Genomic DNA, 11,457 nt, shown 5'->3' with positions numbered 1-11,457 from the left:
TGAACCTGCTAGGAGATCCCAGCTCCCAGTGGCAAAGAATCAGGTCAAAAGTTGCTCTGGTTTGCTGAGATTTATTCAGTGAGATGCAGCTCTCCAGGCCGGCCAATCTCTGTAACCATGACATGTATCACAGTAGCACCTAGAGACTCTGAACCAAGATTGGGCCCCTTGTGCCGGGCGCAGCACAGACATATAGCAAGAGACAGTCCCTGCTGTAAGAATTTGCAATCTACACAGACAAAAGAGGGAGGAGAAACAGGGGAAGTGACAGGTCAGTGACAGAGCTGGGAACAGAACCCAGGAGTCCTGGCTATCAGGCCAGTGTCCTAGCCACTGACCCTCATTGCCTCTCTATGAGGATGATGTTATGTGCTGCTTTCCTGTAATACAAATGCTGCTATGAGTGCACTGCTCAGATGGTCAACTGCAAATGTGTCCAGTGTTTTTATAAGCCTGGGGAGAAAGGAGTCTTTCTTGCCATCCCATGGGGGTGCTCACCGCAATAGGCAAGTGGCCCACGGGATGTGTCTGCCTTTTGTGCAATGACTGGCTAGGACCAGAGTGTTGTCTGTCTGTCCACTTCCTATGGGCTGATCCCCACTGGGCACATCTGACACTAGGTACCTGTCTTTGCTCTGGAGTCCCCAGTTCATGGCTCAGGCTCCTCTCAGCAATGGGGTTCTCTTGAGATGCAGAGAAGTGGGGGCCTCTGAAATGCTGGTGATTTGGGAAGGGTCAGTTGGGTTGGATACGGGAAGGACTGGCCCAAACCTGCACCCACATCTTTGGAGAGGGGAAGCTTGGCTAATGTCTGCAAAATTCTTCCACAGCGCCCTCGGTCCAGCCTGGAGGCCAAAGCACCATCCTGCCATGGGAAAGGCTGTTCTCCAGCCTGGGTCCCCTGCGGGAGGGTCAGTGAAACAGTGGAACTCCTGGGTGTTTCCTCGGTGGCGTCCCACTGCTTGTGAGCTGCCCCCCTTCCTCACGAAAGGTGTGTGCTGCTGGGCTGACATACTTGGGGCGAGAACGTTCTCGCCTTCCGAAATCTTTAGCTGCTGCTTTGAGGCCTCTCGTTTCCCCTTTGATCTGAGACAGATTCTGTTTGAATTGTGGTCTTTGTTTTATAAGCCGTCACTTGCCAAATCCCCTGTAGAGTTTGTCCCAGATTCACTCCTGAGCAGAAACAAAGCTCATGTTGGACTCTCCTCGGCTCTGGGATTCCCCCTCCCCCTCTGTGAGGGGCTCCCAGTTGCCATGGCAGGGAAGAGACCCTCACGCTATGGTCGCTGCCCACTTGGGCTCTGTGCCCACTGCTGCTCCCAGCATGGAGCTCCAGGCCTGGTGCTTGGGTCAGACGGATTCATCCCCCAAGGAAGGCCAGTGGTTAAGGGATGAGGGTGTAAATTCCACATGCAGGGAGACTCCTCTTTTAGCTGATGCTTCTGTTTGCCTTTGCCTCTGCTGCTCCGCGCCTTGGTGTTAGTCACTGATTAGCCGGGAGGAGATGCGGCCAGCGCCCTGGAGAGCGTCCCTCTGTGGGCACTCCTTCCCCCAGGGCCAGCCCGCTCTCCCAGGCCTTGCCAAGCCGGGCGTGTCTTCGCGGCCTGCATGATTGGACCTGGCTCCTTGTGGCTCCCTCCCAAAGAGAAGCTGATTTTTTACCGTATAAGGAAACAAATTGCTGCTGGCTGCTTTGGAACGAGCCTCAGCTTGGAATGCACTGGCAAAGCCAGCTCTTTGCCACTGCCCGGACTGGGCCGCCACCACAGGCCCCTCTCTGTGCGCTGCGAAGGGCACAGGCTGAACTACAGGGACTGCTGGGTGCTGCAAACCGAAGGGATTCAAATCGAAGTCACAGCCCTGCGGTATCTGACCTGACTGTGGGCTGCAAACTTAGCAGCGCCTCAACCGTGTCCAGCTGTCTGGCTGTGCCCTCTTCTGCTGTACGGCCCTGGGAAAGGTTTAAGCAGAGTAAGGGGCATGGCGGGAGGAAGAGGAAGCAGACGGAGCAAGGGTTTCTTTGGGGTTTGAGGCTGGAGCTGTCCCATGTTGCAAGACCCCACACCCAGTGCATGGCCTGTCCTGCAGGATCCCCCCTGCACCTTGTGCATAGTTGGCCTGTGCTACAAGACCCCACCCTGCTCTCCCCATGGCCTGTGCTGCAGAATCCCCTGTCTTGACACATGGCCCCACTGCAAGGCCCCTGCCCTCAGCAGCGCAGAGCAGCCCTGTGCCCTGGAGCGCGGTGTGGCGCAGATAAGGCCATGGAAGGGCCGACAGCACAGAGCAAGGACACTCATTCTGTCAGTCTGGAGTATTGCCTCTTTTTCATGCCAGACCCTCCCTGTGCACCCCACAATGCTCTGGGAAACTCAAAGGTCCCATAGTTTAAAAGGACAAAGGTAAATACACTGTAATCAATTAGCCCCTGGAATACACAAACAGGTTAACGATCTTCACACCAGGACCAGATGAAGAACACCACATGCAGTGACACTAGCTACCAAGGGACCCCAGGCCTGACGAGGCACTAGCTGGCCCCCCAGCTGGGATCAGGAAGAGATGTTCGTAATGGGACAGGATTCAGAATTAGGTGTATTATAGGGGGATGGAGAAAAGGGCTTCATGCCTTCCAGGCTGTCTCTGGAGAGAGGCTGTCTCATTAGGTTGCCCGTCACTCTCTGCCAGTGCCCCACCTTGCGAAAGTTAAGTGTTCGCCAGGCTGTACTGACGGGGCAGCATTCAGGCATGTGCAGGACAAAAGAGATTTTCTGCAGCTCTGATACAGGGGGGCTGCAACAATGTGTATAGTGGGGGGCTGAGAGCCACTGAGCCAAACTGTAAACCCTGGATATGATGGAAACCACTGCAAGCCGGGGAGTGCGACAGCCCCCTTAGTTCCGGCACCTCTGCTCTTATATCGCCACGAGGAGGGTTACTTAGACGTCTGGAATCTGAGCCTGATGCTCATAGCAGGGCAGAATGCGAGACCTTTGCTGCAAAGGGAGAAGGGTGTGAAAAGCAGATGTGACAGGGTGTCCAAGACGCAGCCGGGTCCCAAATGGGATATTTACCAGTGGCAGCAGCTGCTCATTAAACCAAGTTCCTTGTGTGTGAACCCTCTGTCCACACAGGATAGCAACATACACCTCACTGGGGGTTGGGAATGGGATCCTCTCTAGGCCACCAGCAAGAATCCAGCAGGGGCTGGGAGAGGCTGACGCTCTTTGCTGGACTGTGTGAAATGACTTGGTGGGTTTCAGTCCAGTCGCTACTGCACGGATCCATGTCCCAGACTTGACACTAGCTGGTGCCCTTTGTTGGCGGTCTCAGAAGAGGGGCCCGGGGACTGATTGGCCCTTTTGTCCCTGGCGGGGGAGCTCTATGTTAGTGGGAAGTTTGCCCTGTGGCTGCCTGAGCTGGGCCTGCTCTGAAATAAGCAGAGGCCTGCAGGGCCAGGCACCATTCACTGGCGTTCAATGTACTTAAAAATTAGATTAAATCAGCAAAAGAATAAAGCAGACTGATGGCCTAGAGTCACTCCCGCAACGCCAGTCCCCTGCGCAGGTCTGGGGGGCAGCAGCTCCTGCCTGGTCAGCTTTTTGTGCCTCCGCACTTGCTAGCGACTATCCCCTGGCCCTGGCAAGCGTCTGCAGGAGAGGTGGGGCTGCAGTTTCGCTGCAGTGCTCCACACCCTTGGTTGGGAACAATGCAAAGTGGGGATTTTCCGGGAGCAGCTGCCAAGTCTGGTGTGAGTCAGAAGCTGTCACAAGCAGGTACTGGGGCTTAGCAGAGGACTGGCAGGTGAGACACACAGATGGCAAATGGCCCTACTTGCGGGGTCTTGGTCATTAATTAAATGTACTTGCTGAGGCTTGAATCACTTGGTGCTCCCAGAGGAACTTTCATGCAGAATCAGATTTCATCCCCTGGCCTGTTTCTCTGCACTTCCCTGCTGCCTTCTGCCCCTTTCTGAGCCTGCTGCTAAACCACAATTTTCAAAAGTAGGTGCCGAAATTCAGGCCACCTGTTTAGGTGCCTCTGTCAGGATTTAAGGGTGGGATTTTCAAAAGCAGCCAAGTGACCTAGGAGCCTGAGTCCCACTGAACGTCAATGATGCTCCTAAGTCACTTGTGGCACCGTGAGCTGTAGCTCACGAAAGCTTATGCTCAAATAAATATGCTCTAAGGTGCCACAAGTCCTCCTTTTCTTTTTGCTAAGTCACTCGGGCACTTTTGAAAAATCCCACCCTTTAAATGCTTCTTTAGGCCCTGAAATAAGCTGCTGGCTGCTGTGCCCCTTGGGAATCAGGCTATTTATTTTGGTGCCTTATTCCCCACTTTGAGCTTCTGGGGTGTAGTGCTGAAATGGGGACAACACAATTGTTTCCACGGCAGTGACATCACATGGGGCTGTCACGTGCAACACTATGACATCACTGTGGGGTCAAACAGGAAGGGGAGCAGGAGCAATTCTCCTAATCAGACACTAATTGTTACACCCGCAGCTGTCCAGGGTTACGCCACTGAAGACAACAACATGACTGGATGTACCTGGCTCTAATTGCTGTGCAGCCCCAAAGAGGAGATGGAGGCAGGATTAAATCACATTTCAGTGGAAATCAGTCGGTTTTTCCTTCTTAGGAGCAGGTGTAAGGACGCCATGATTCCCCGCAGCACTGGGGAGCCCTAACCAGCACAAGAGAACTGGAGCGAGGAAGGCCGTTCTCAAGGTATTGCTAGCCCAGGCCAAACCGGAACGTATGGAGAATGCTCTTGAGATGGCCAAAGCTACACAGGGCAGATAAGCTTGGCAGAAACATCTGAGCTCCCTTGGCATTTGCCCAGAGGCTTGTGTGAATGGGCTTAGGGTGATCTCAGCCCAGTCCCCAGGGGGTGAGTGTCCACGTCACAAAAACCACCACCACAGCTGGGGCTAGCTGCAGGCTTGTTGTCAGCAGAAGCGACTGGGCCAAGCAGACTGAGCATCCCCTCTTCACCAGACAGGCTCTTGGCTGAGGCACAGGAGAAGGGGTGCCCTGCCTGGGATATACCCAGACTTGCTGATCTGAAGGAACCTGCTGGAGGTCTGTTTGTCACTGAAGTAGGCTCCAGAGTTGTCAGATCCCCAAGAGAGTGTGAATGGGGTGTCACCGAGCCAGGTCTCAGAGGAGAGGTGGAAGAGAGCCCATGCATGTCACCCTGAAATACGGGGTGACGTGACTGCGGCTCAGGCAGGGCGCAAACTGGCCACTGTGTCTTTGAGGGGCCTGATCCATGGGAAGTGGCACTTTGGAGAATGTTCTGTCCCAGGCGTGGCCCAATGGGAAGGAATGTAAAACCTTTGAGGACTTCACTAGCCTGTAATTACCTTCTCGCATGTCTCAGCGTGGAGCGGAGGCCGCCCCAGCCTGCGGCGAGAGCACTGAGATAAACAGCACCTGAAACTCACACGTCCTGGCCTGCCTCAGGAATGCACCTGAGTCACAGAGAACCAGGCCTAGTTTTGTCCAGGTCAGGGGTTTACAACATTTCCTCTGCCAGGCGAGCTCTGAGGCCTGCATAATACAAGCCGGGGGAGCCTGGTAAATGCTGGGTGAGAGCTGCTTGTGTCATGGCAGATGGAAACTGTCCAGGACAAACCAGTTGGAGCCTCTAACACTCTGCTCAGTCCTGATCTGCCTGCCTGACCTTTTAGAGGGAAGTTAGCATGGGTGAAAGGTGGAGAGCTGGAGGCTGAATGGCTCCTGAACCAGAACCAGAACCACCTGCTGTGCCCCCCCCGCCCCTCACCAATCCCTCAGCCCTTGCCTCCCGATCAGCTTCACTGACTCTCCACCTCTTCTCCAATCTCATCTGAAACCATGTCTGCAAGGACTGGCCGGGGTCAGACTTGCCTTCCTTTTGCTTCTGCATACACAGGCAGGGAACCATTGCAAGCAAGGGTTTTGCCACCATAGCCAGTAGCCATGCCTTTTAAAGAGCCCTGGTTGCTCATGCACCCATCCCAATAGGGGGCAAGGGCTGGTGAGGGGATGATTCCACTCTTGGAGCAATAGAGATAGTGAGGCGTTCCCAGTGCTGCAGACGCTGACTGGGGCTGGGAGGTGGGGGACCCATGTGGGGCGGGTGGCTGTCCAGCTCAGGCTTGGGGGGTTGGGGTGGGAGTTATGGAAAGCACAGAAGCAGTGAGCAGGAGGACCACAGATGTAAGCCACTTTCAGGCCATCGCTGCTTCACCCTGCTGGGGTGAGCCAGACGCACAGGGTCCCTGAAGCTGGTACTGCACCGTATCCACCAAGCAGCTTGTCAGGTGCACAGACTGCGAGCTCTGCGGGGTGGGGACCGTCTCTTTGTTAGGTGCGTGTATAGCTCTGCGCACAACAGAGCCCTGGCCTCTAGGTGCAACCACAATGCAGTCACTAATGGTCCTGATAACTTCGAGTGTAAAGAGGGTACCAGTGGGCAGGGCCCCTCAGAGTTAAACTCACCCTGCCTGCTCAAAGGCGAGGCCAGCCCAGAAGAGGATTCTCTCCAGGAGAGGCCGTGCCGAGGGCATGACACAGGATTAATGAGAAGCGGAAGTTCCTCTGATGACACCAGGGAACCCGAGAAACAGCTGCGGGGACAGAACATCCTCAAGATCCCCCGTGGCAACCTCTCCACTCCCTTGTAGACATTAACCCCCCTGCATGCTCTGACACGCCCCGTGCCTGGAGCCCCCATTGTGGGCGACTGATACCAGCTCCCACCGTCCTCAGAGCCTGCCCCCCCATCCAGTTGCCCAGTTTTGAGCCTGCTGCCTGCAAGGCCACTCCCAGGAAGGGAGGTGGAAAGCTTGTGAGCTGTACACAGCTCCTGCCCCACTGGCCAGGGGCGGCTTGGGAGCGGGTTTCCCTCTCCGTGCAGGGGCACCAGGCGCGAGTCACAGGGGTATTTAGGGGGGCAGCTCCATGCTCACGCTGCTACCAGCCTTCACCCACCGGATTCCCAGCACCTCCGAGCTGGATGGTTAGCAGTTTGGTTCCATCTATAGGCAGAAGTCAGTACTACACCCTCCCATGCCCCATAGAAAGGAGAGGAACCCACAAGTTGGCAAAGAAGGAAGCAGGGACTGAGCAGCTGCTGGCCCAGGGCCGGCCATCCGGTCACTTCTCAGAAGCTTTAATCTGAGAAGCAGCCCTGCCCCGCCACGCTACCTGTGCGGCCATCAACTCCGCGCCGTTACATCACTTGTACCAGGCGATGCGGGGAGACACGTTGCCTGCCCCTGCCCTGGGCCAAAGGGCACATCCGGGGGCGGTAAGGCTGGCTGGCCTGGGCAGCAGAAGCCCTTCCATCTGCTGAATAGGAAAGAATTTGAGGGACTCCTGCCTGCCTCCCTCCCAACACTTTATTTGGCTTCAGGAAAGCCACAGTCTCCCTTCAGTCCATGCCGCACAGAAGTGCCATGGACACTGGGGAAGCCATGCCCAGCGAGAGGAGGATCTGAGCCTGTAACATTCAGACTGCATTGAGTTACATATCCAGTCAAGATTCCCATTTTTACGTGGGCCAGCATGCATGTACATACCCACATGTATGCCTGTATATTGTCTGTGCGCCTATATTGCAAACCACCGGTGGAAAGAACCCTCTGTACAAGCATAGCCACATGCAGCAGGTGTATAAAATCCTGCTGCTTTACAAAAGCAGCTTATAATAAGTCATCTGTGACCATTCCTTACCCCGGTAACCAGTCTCATCTCATTGCTCCCTTGCACTACCCCCGCCAGTTTATTGTCTCTTGCCTTCTACTTAGACAGTTCAGGGGCCATCTCTGTGTTATGTTTGTACAGCACCTAGCACAGGGGTTCTCAAACTGGGGGTCGGAACCCCTCAGGGGGTCGTACGGTTATTACCTGGGGGGTCACAAGCTGTCAGCCTCCACCCCAAACCCTGCTTTGCCTCCAGCATTTATAATGGTGTTAAATATATTAAAAAGTGTTTTTAATTTATAAGGGGGGTCGCACTCAGAGGCTTGCTGTGTGAAAGGGGTCACCAGCACAAAACTTTGACAATCACTGGCCTAGCACAACAGAGGGCTCCTAGGCACGGTGCAATACCAATATTACGTAATCATTTAAAATCTATTTTATACACTACTGCACAGAGAAGCGAACGTACCCAACACGCACTAGCAGGGCAGCTGGTCGCGAGTGGGGCTAAGCCCCCCGGTGTCACAGCTAGGAAGACTGGTTGCTGTAGTGTCACAGGGTGATGAATGAGCTGCTACTACCAGTCTCTCAATGACGTCCCCTCTGGAGTATGTCCCCCGCTGCATGTCCCCCTTGGAAAATATGATGCACTGGTGGGGAAGAGGATAAATTGATGCCTGCAGCCACTGGGGGCACCGACCCGCACTGCACACTGGAAGAGATGCAATTATTTCCCTGCACAGGGCACCGTGCAGTGTCAGGAACTGCCCCTGAACTCTGCTCAGAGTCTGTTGCTGTCACACAGTATACGAAAGGGATGTATCTTGGAAATCCCCAACGCCGACCAGCAGTACCAAGAGTCACCAGGGGAGGGCCCTCTTGCTAAACACTTGAAATGGAGTGGGCGACTTGTCCCAGCGCATTCACCAGGCATCGGAGAACCAAGTGAGGCTGCCAGAATGCCTTTCTCTGACACCGCGAAGTGCTGTCGAAGGGCGCAAGGGGATCTGTCACACTGCCCGGTAAGCCCTGGCTGGAAAGCAGTGTAAACACACGAAGTAACAATAAATACTTGATAATAATTAACAACACTGCGCGAAAGCGCCTGGTTGGTGTGCAGGAGCCTAGAGGGCGGATATCTCTGGGTGGCTCTGGAACATGTCCCTGGCAATGGCTCCACAATGGCTCTCACTGAAGGGGAAAAAACACCTTCCCAGGAATTCTGTGTGCGCTAGACAGGGCTGGCTGGCTGGCTGTACCTGCAAACCTTCCAGCAGAGGCATAGCAAAGGAGTACTTATACCAGCCCCCCAGCTGAAATAAAGCTACACCAGCAAACGCACTTTTTTTGCGTCTACATTCAGGCCGTGTTGGTTAGGGGTGGGATTTTTGTCACATTCCTCACCAACATGCTGGCAAAACGTTCAAGTGTAGGCCAGGCCTCACTCCGTCCCAGCCTTGCTGGCTCTCAGCGCTAGCCTCTCCCTCAGGAGCCAGTCAGTATCTGCCACCAGGCTTTCAGCCCTTCCTTAAGACTCTCGAGTGTCCCTCTGACCCTGGAACTCCTGCAGCAAAGTCACTGGGTTGGCTTGACCCTTACAGCTCTACAGATGAAGCTGCTCAGCTCTGTGAACTGACTCAGAACTTCCCTCCCCCCCAGCCCCATCACTGACATGTCACCTGATCTGCTGCCCCCTCCTCTCAGCTCTAAACTTTGACAAACAGCAGTTGAGTGCTGAGCACAGCGGGAGCTGGCTTACGGTTTACCCTGGAAACAGCAGAGAGCCTGGAGCTTTGCCTGGGACTGACTGGAAACCAGACAAATCAGCAGTTTCTCTTTGCGTTTTTTGATTGATTTGAACTTGAAACTTGAAGCAAAATGCAAACTGGAAGCCCCTGCAAAGGGACACGACTTAATGTCTGAGCCCAGGCTGGATGGGGGGAGGGAAAGGCAGACAGAAGATAAGGAATAACCAGATTAGGGGTAGGTTTCAGAGTAGCAGCCATATTAGTCTGTATCCGCAAAAAGAAAAGGAGGACTTGTGGCACCTTAGAGACTAACAAATTTATCTGAGCATAAGCTTTCATGAGCTACAGCTCACTTCATCGGAAGTGCCACGAGTCCTCCTTTTCTGTTTTAAGAAGGAAAAAGGCAGTTGGGAGAAATTAGCTGCAATAATTGCAGCTGTGGAGAGCATCACACCAACCTGGCCATTATAACCATATGGCAATTGCTACTACGTGGCCAAATGTGGCCATCCCACCCAAGTGGCCATCCACCCGTATGGCCAATAGACCTTTATGGCTATTAGACCCACGTGGCCGGCTGACTTATACAGCCCACAGATCCTGGTGGCCATCCCACCTATGGGACCATCCCACCTATGGGACCATCCCAGGTGGCTATGCTTCTTACTGTACCCACTCCATGGACACACAGGTGGTGGCTTCATTCTGCAGGGCTGTCAGCTCAGTGGCTCTCACGAGCATAGCATTCACTGTAACAAATATCCCACCGAAGAAACACTGATTCTCAGCTCCTGAAGTTCTGTTACAGAAGCCAGCACCATGGTATTTCCCACTGCACCTCCTCCTGCACTAGTGTTTCCTCCTGCCCCCAACTCTGAATTCCTGTCCCACAATTTAAAGGTTGGCCAGTGCATCTCAGGAGAAAACGTGCTCCTTGAAGTACAATGGGACAGTGGTTCAGTACTGTCTCAGAGGGGATCGTGACCCATCCATCGCCAATGCCTTCTCCTGCAGCGCAGCACAGCACCCCCTGCTGCCTGGGACACTAGATCAATACTGACCCAGAGGGCAGAGCACCCCTACTGAGTCACCAGCACCAAGCAGTCAATTGCCAAGGTGCAGCATTCCTTGTGGGGTGCATCTTCTCTCTGCCCTGCCAGGCCAGACTTCACGTCTCTGAGCCTGGAGAGCACTGGCAGCCGAGCAGCAGATGCCAAATTATACCATGTTTACTCCCACAGAATTCAGGTACAGCCCTGACTCCCCAGACATGGTCTCCAGCAGCAGGTCCCAACAAGAATCACTACAGAAGTCAGATTGCCTTCCCTGAGTGCAGTGTGGTAGCTGTGAGGCTAAGAAAGAGACAAGGTGGAGGCAGGGACTATCTTTTACTGGACCAACTTCTTGTAGAGGAAGAAATAAGCTTTTGAGCGTCACAGAGCTCTTCTTCAGGCTCCAAACCTTGTCTTTCCACTGTCAGAAGCTGGTCCAGTAAAAGATATTCCCTCCCACACCTGGTTTCCCAGAAACGGCATTCTTGGAGCTGGGGAGATGGCTCAAGTTTGCCAGTTCTCCCTGGGCTCTCAGATCCCTTCCATGTTATACTGGGGAGGCGGGAAGAAGTGTCTCTCCCAGAGGCCTCAGAGAACTGGATGCACAGGGAGACCAGAGTTTCTCTGAGATGACCAGAAAGTACTGATAGAAGAGACTGTTTGGGCTGACTAGACAGCAGGGGTGTTTGCTACCAAGGTAGTTGCCATGCACATGCAGAGTCCCATGAAACACACACGACTGGCCACCCAAAGTGCTACTCCCAGTTTTCCCTGGTGGATCATGGAGGATGGCAGGCTTGGTCACAGGCAGGGCCAAGATGGGCCCTCACAAGTCTCACTTCACAGAGGGCTCTGCAAGACCTGGGGCCAGCCCTGGGGCAAGCCCCTGTCCAGGGAGGCTAGGGGCTTTCAGGTGCTAACAGTAACATAAAGTGTCCATGGGGTCATGGTGGTGGGCCCC

Source organism: Lepidochelys kempii, chromosome 27 (assembly GCF_965140265.1).
Source record: "Lepidochelys kempii isolate rLepKem1 chromosome 27, rLepKem1.hap2, whole genome shotgun sequence".
Taxonomy (NCBI): domain Eukaryota; kingdom Metazoa; phylum Chordata; order Testudines; family Cheloniidae; genus Lepidochelys; species Lepidochelys kempii.
This window is presented reverse-complemented; position numbering follows the sequence as displayed.